This window comes from Hemicordylus capensis, chromosome 5 (assembly GCF_027244095.1).
Source record: "Hemicordylus capensis ecotype Gifberg chromosome 5, rHemCap1.1.pri, whole genome shotgun sequence".
In the NCBI taxonomy this organism is placed as follows: domain Eukaryota; kingdom Metazoa; phylum Chordata; class Lepidosauria; order Squamata; family Cordylidae; genus Hemicordylus; species Hemicordylus capensis.
This window is the reverse complement of record NC_069661.1, coordinates 185,473,896-185,481,485: the sequence shown is the minus strand read 5'-3', so window position 1 is coordinate 185,481,485 and position 7,590 is coordinate 185,473,896.

Sequence of the window (7,590 nt, the reverse complement as noted above, 5' to 3'; positions counted from 1 at the left end):
GATGGGGACTAGTCTTATGAGTAATACTGCTAAGCAGTGACACAGCACTTCATATGCTTATCTCAGTAATCTTTACAATGCACCACAAAGGTTGGTCAGTAGTATTATTATTCCCCTATTGCAAAAAGGGATAGGGACTGAGAGGAAGAGGCTTGCTTGAGGCAAGACCAAAGCGACTTCTGGGCTTATAACTCCCACTCCAACTCACAGGAGTATATTTGGAAAACCTATCAGTATCTTCTAGATTAGATGAGCAAGCTGTGACCTATCTGTTCAATTTTGAGCCGCAAGGAATCTAAAGTGGACAGACAACAGTCAGAAATGGCAAATTGCAGGAGCCAGTGATATGAGAAGTAATGTCCAAGTACTCTAGGTATTATCTTTCAGTAGATAAAAGTAATTTCAAGGGCATTGGTAATAGAATGGGATTAGAAATGGAAATAAAATCAATTTCACATTTAGTTCTGAATGGATTTCAGCACATAGGTTCAGGGACAGCAGCTGGGTCACAAAAGTATAATGCCATATAACTTGCACCATGAGAAGGATTTATAAGAGGCATAAATAGAAGCAAATACAGGAAAAAAAATGTCCTGCAATTCAATTTAGATTGCTTTTTTTTTTGTTTTGGACACAAAATGTAAGGAATATTTACAGAATGAACTTTCCAATGGAATATGATCAAGCTGCAGGAGTTGTATTGTGGGCTTTCCTATGCATATAAAGAGAAATTCCTTAAGCTATCATCCTCAGTAACACTTCCTTATTAAAGACTTATTCTTCAGGTTATCCATATGATAAAATGGACAATTATGAAGAACCTGTTTAGGTTCATGTCTACTTGCAATTCAGGTTCATAGAATATCCAGAACAGGAAAACATGTTTGACACATAGGTACAACTGAACTTAAATTATCATATTAATTGTTTTTTTCATTGCATTGGAGCTTAGCCCGATTTATATTCAGGGTAAAAAACCCCACTTTTTGTGTCGGGCTTTTGGGCAAATATAAAATATCCAATATGCCCTGTGACTCGCAGTATTTCACCCCTCTTAATCCTGTGGTAAAGCCTGCTATCTGGGCAAGGCCCTGGCCACAACAAAAGAGCAGAAGTGAATGTGGCTTATTCTAGAGGTTCCCAAATAGGTTCAGAATCCTATTATGCAACCCTTTCCTTGCTATATCTTGATTGTTCCAGTCACTGAAATGCAGAACTTCCCAAGTAGCAGTGTAAATGTCTCCTGGGAGCAAATGCCACAAAGGAAGTTAACCAGGATATCTTGAAGAAAATGCAGTATCATGGCTGACCTTACTGCCATTCTAACTGCTTAAGGAGTTCTAATCCCCATTGGGGACTGCAATTAACTATAGCCGAATGCAGGAGGTTACCATTTGGCATGCTCAAGATGATTCATATCAGAGAACACAACTTCCGGAACAGCTGTGGATTATCTAAGATCCTTCTGTAAAGTTGGATGAATTGTAGATGATAATATGAATGTCTTGCTCTTTCCCCACTGACAGAATTCTCACCAGCTTGAGTGAGAAGACAGTTTAATTCTTGTTCCACGTACATTCTGATTGATACCACAATAGACCTATTAAACTGTTCAGGAAATTGTGTGAGGGAAATGATGTGGCTGTCTTATTGAAGCTAAGCCGGTCTAGGTCTGTACAAACTATATGGGAGACTACACTGCCTTGAGTTCCATGGTGGAAGAAAGGCAGGATATTAATCGATACTAGCTGATACGGTGGAGAGCATCTGTACCCCTAGTTCGCCACTGCTTTCTCCCCCACCCCCACCACCGCTTTTTTGCTTGCCCACCCCCGCTGCATTCTTCCCCCACCCATCTTCTTCTCCCCCCGCCTGCAGCCTTCTTCTTCTTCTTCTTCACCACCCACCCCCATCTTCTTATTTTGTGCTGCCCGCCACTGCCGTTTCCTGGCTGCCGGCCGGCCAGCCAACTGCCAGTCATGGCTGCTTGGCCTCCTGTGGCTGCTCTGGCCACCCATCTGCCAGGTTCACCTGCTGTTCGCGGCCACTCTAGCCACCCGCCTGCCATTCACAGCCGCGCCGGCCCCCTGCCTGCTGGGCCCTTCTGCTGGTCACGGCCGCTTGCTTGTCTGCCAGTCACAGCTGGCTGCCTGCCATATTTCTTTCTCTAGCCCATCCTGTGGCTGTCCGGCAGCTGTCTGAACTCTTGCAAGAGCTGCCACACATCGGATTAGCCATGGGTATGTCTTAGAGAAATCAATATAAAGAAGATTGACTTGTATCTCCCTGTTGATGTAACTAGAAGTGAAATGGATTTAATTGTCAGATGCTTATATTATATATCAGTATGTGTATTCTCAAAAGAGGAACTTTGTGACTTGGGATTTGTCATTTCAAATTTTTTTTTACTATGAGACATGGGTTAAATCAAACACCATCAAATTGGGTTATAGAACTTCATAGGAACATAGGAAGCTGCCATATACTGAGTCAGACCACTGGTCTATCTAGCTCAGTATTGTCTTCACAGACTGGCAGTAGCTTCTCCAAAGTTGCAGGCAGGAATCTCTCTCAGCCCAATCTTAGAGATGCCAGAGAGGGAACTTGGAACCTATATGCTCTTCAAAAACAATTTAAATGACTAAACAAACATTTCATCCCAGATTCTTAGGTGCACAACATATGTTATATAAATAGCTTCAAATTACTGATATCATATGGATAATTTTGTGAATAATTTGTATTGTAGTGTCCAAATGATGACCTCAAGTTACACCCCTGCACCCGCCACTGCTCAGTCAAGGATGGGGTTGAATGCTGGCCCCGTTTACATCTCCAGTATTTGCAGTAGGGGCCTACAAGTTTTTTATGGGCACAATGTATTATGTTTTTCTACATTATGCTATTGTTATTGGTAAGTAACATAAACAGCTATTTCAGACTAACAATATTGGAGAAAAAAATAATTTAAAATATGTAAGAATGTATTTTGATTTATACTGGATTAATTCAACATATTAGAAAACTGCATAATATATACAAATACAGTTTGTATTACAATATGTCTTGTTACCTCTTCTGTGTTTAGCACTTGCCTGAACAAATGTAGTTTATTAATCCATTATGGGGACTGAATGTAATCCAAAGTAAGTCTGGGAGGTTTGCCTTGAGCAGAACATCAGCTATGAAGTAAGATCCAACAAACAAACAAACAAACAAAGTACTTCCCTTTGGCAGTCCAGAAATTTAATACCGGGCGCGGGGGGAATGGGATGGATCAATAACTCTGGTATATTCTGTATATACAAAATGAAACAAACAAGTACAGGTCAATTTAAGTTTCACATTCTGTGAAACCAGGATGAAAGTTGCCATCAAAGTACGGTATAAGGTGCAATTTAGGAAAGGAGGAGGAGGAGGCGGGGAGATGAGGGCAAGAAAGATAACAAGGCAATTCTCCTCCTTAAAGTTGAGGAATATGAGCAATGTGGAGTTATAGAAGATTGAAATCAACGGTTTATTAATTTGTTTCATTTTCTCTGGGACTATTTGGTCCCACTAGTTGGATGAGAGTTAGGCGATGCTACTTTTTAAAAATAAGAATTTGAGTCTTTATTTTGTGCTATTTAATCTGAATGTAGATTATCAACCTAAAATGTCTATAACAATTAATTAGAACTTGATCTTATTGGGAGCTAGAAGATGCAAATTTAACACAGGTCTTCCAAAATCTGCCCCCAACCGCTCTGTTCCTTGTTGTGCAATTTCATAGCCAATAGGTGCATGGAAGGCAAAAAAATTTGATCAATTTGCTCATCCCTTTTTGTGTAAAATAATGGTTACCTTAAGTGGCACAGTGGGGAAATGCTTGACTAACAAGCAGAAGGTTGCCAGTTTGAATCTTCGCTGCTACTATATGGGGCAGCAGTGATATAGGAAGATGTTGAAAGGCATCATTTCAGACTGCATGGGAGGAGGCAATGGTAAACCCCTCCAAAGAAAACCACAGGGCTCTGTGGGCGCCAGAAGTTGAAATGGACTTGATGGCACACTGTACATTTACTTTTAAGTAATTAACTTTAATAGAACAAAGAGAAGTTACTTCAGTCATTAACAGGGCTGATATACTAATAAAAAAGTTAATTTTATTGTTTTACAGTAATAGTTCTTTTTAAATAGTAATGAACTATTTTAAGTTTTAAAAACTTTTTAATTTGAAATATTTAAAAATAACCCTTCCAATTCACAAATCATAACACTGAGAACTTCATATGGGTGTACAGCATCTTCCACTTTCTCAGTTTCTATTTTAAGTTTTAACAAAATTAGGTAAGGTTTCTATAGAAGTAACACCAATCCTATCAGAAGTAAATCACCCTAAGGCTATGGACACAACCATGCGGGTGAGTTGGTGGGAGGGGTCAAACTCCCTTTCCCCAGATGAACAAGAGTATTTGACTGGGTTAGGCTGCTTGTGAGAATAGCCTTACTGACTGACATGCTAATGAACAAAGTGCACATATAAGAAGGGTCCACATGCAACTCCCACAGGGGTCCACGTGCAACTCCCCTAGTCCCTCTATGCACATGCTGTTGTGCAAGCAGGCCAAACGTCTCTGTTCTGCCCACTGTCCAGGAGCAACCTGGCTTCAGGAGCATCGACTCTTTATACTTTTTTCCCTATCAACCACTTGGAGCACTGGGAATAGAGACAGTAAGCAAGGGTCTTCCTCTTGTCACTTGCCACCAGTCCGTTCTTACACCTGCACTTTGTTAGGATGTCAGCCACTGAGATCTGCAATCTTTCCTGCCCTCCATCTAAGGAGCTCAGGTTGATCCTCACAACAACAACGTGTATATTTGCTATACACAAAGCAAATGGGCAGAGCATATAATCATAATAAACAGTTGTCTTTATTTTATAGATTGTCAGACAAACTATAGCGTCCTGGGAAACATAGCCTATATTATACTATAGCAGATTAGGAAAAAGTAGAATTGTAACTCCCAGCGTTCTGTCCTACTACAATTTGGTCAGCTGTTGGAAGAATGTTTGCCTTTTTGTCAAATGGCTTTCTGAAATTATGATCTCACAGTTCAGTACTTTAAGAGGTGGTATAACTAAATCATCACAGCGAGGTCCACACAGAAGGAAAATTCCTGGCTGTTAAAGATCTAACTTTCTCTCTCTGCTGTTTTCCATCTGCTTTGGACAACAACTACGGTTTTAAACTTGCTAGTAGTGTCAGGGTGTCCTTCCCCCAACAGTTCAACAAGCTTTGCAAATTAACTGAGAGTTAGTATTGTGTCATTATTACCCCATGCAAGTAAATTGAACAATTCTCTAGACATTTCATTGGAACTCTATAATAAATTTATAAAATCACTTTAGGTGGAAATCATAAACTCTACCAAACCAACTTCTTCCTGTGGAAGACGGCCATAATAATAACATTAATGCTTGTGACTCAAAATTGCTATTGCCGATACGGTTGAATGTAATCCTGATGAATGAATAACCAATTTCTGAATTTTATAGACAGCAAAATCTTCTACAATAGTCTGTTCTTCTCACCGACCCCTACTTCATTTTTTGGAATTAAGTCATTACTGTACCTATTCAAACATAGCAAAGTCATTGCTGTGTTATCTATTCAAACTCTACAGTGGAATTGATCATATAACATGCTTATTAACAGAGTTCTATGTTCCATGGCAGGCCTCAGCCAAGTCAAAAGAACTGGAGTGGATTGTTCTGGAAGTTGTGTTGTACTTAAGTGCAAAATGTCAGCCAAAGACCCCCAGGGCCTGAAATGGCATGGTGAGGGGCTAACCCAAACCTCTCCTTGGTGGAGCACTGCACAGAGCATACTGTTTGTCACTCTTCGTTTTCCTCCTCCACTTCCTGTGGCACACAAAGCATGCTTGCCATTATTCTCCACCTCACCCCCAAGGGTGTGCAGAGTGTGCCACTCTTCCCCTACTCCAACCCCTACCCAAGTCTCGTATGAAGCATCCCACTTTCTGGTCTATACCTATGGATATACTGTAGGTAATTTTTTTTAAAAGGCTGTTTTTATGTTCAGCTCAAACTTCTGATGTTCATTTTAAAAGTGAACCTGGGTACAGGCCTTTTCAAATGCAGGATATGGATAGGAAGTGTACTACTGTACAGTATATGCATTGAACCTAATTTGTGGACAGCTCTTAGGTCACTAGCAGAGTCTCACATTTTTTGGTACATTCTGCTATCAATTAATCTTGTACAGTTTCTTCTTCTGGTATTAATCTTAAATGCCCTTTAGTCAAATTCCATCCAAACCACTGAATTTGAAGATGAACCTTGAACATTACGGCTGAAGGTTGTCTGCATTTAGACTCTAATGCTAAGAGTAGATATTCTTGGTTGATGAGCAATTTCCTTCAAATATGCTTAATAAGTGGTGTCCCATCTGTGTGCACAATATGTAGTGTAGAATCCAAGTTAAAGAGGTGGGGTATGCAAGGACAAGGCAGTAGAGTGGAATCAAGAACATTAAGAATTTAATTAAATATATGTTATGTACAGAGATGCGAGTGCAGACTGCTTTTCCATGCTCTTCCTTGCTGCTTCCTTGGCTGTTTGTTAACCCCGCCTCTACTCCAGGACTGGAATACAAGTAACTAAACAATGTACAAAAGTTTATATTTTGTACACCGCCTAGAGATGTACATATCAGGTGGTATAGAAATATGATAAACAAACAAATAATAAAGCCCCATTCAAAAGCTGTCCTAGATCAAGTGAGAGAGAGAAAGGGGTATAAACACTGTCAGGCAGCAAACGCTGCCTGAAATGACCGGAGGAGAGCTCGCTTGGGGCTCTCTGGAGCCCGGGTGTGGGCGTGGGAGAGCTTGTTCGGGGCAATCTTGAATCCAAGCCACACCCCTGTGGGGGCTTCCAGGGCCTTTTTCATTGGTGGCCAGCCGTTTGGTCAATGGTGGCTCTATCCCTGCTTAAAGGACTTCCCTGTGGCTATTATTATTATTATTATTATTATTATTATTATTATTATTATTATTTCAATTTCTATACCGCCCTTCCAAAAATATCTCAGGGCAGTTTATGGCATCTCGCTGAGATAGGGGTCTTTGAATAGTACAACTTTATCATGTATTTGCTAGGGTGTTTTTTTTTAAGAGTTTGAATGTCTTGCTTTAGTTGGACATTGCAGATCTTGTATCACACACCTAGTAGTGCCATGAGCAAAATGAACGTGAGAATGCATTACTCTTCCATGTTGTAGTGTTTGTGAGCTGTAGATACAGCTGAGTGTTTTGTTTGTTCCATATTTTAACAGGAATGTTATTTGCACTAATAATGCAGGCAAGTCTATATAGGTACAGCCTCTAGGATGACTATAACCAAAAATCTCAAGGCATTGCATCAGGAGTGCCATCACCCTGCTTAACATTGAAACCAGAACTTAATATCAAACTAAAACAGTTTAGTTGGAGCTGCTTCTAATTTTGGTCACCACACACTTGGTATCACACAGTGTAGACTTGGTTGCTCTTTGTTTCTGCTCCTCATCTTTTCTTTGGACAAGT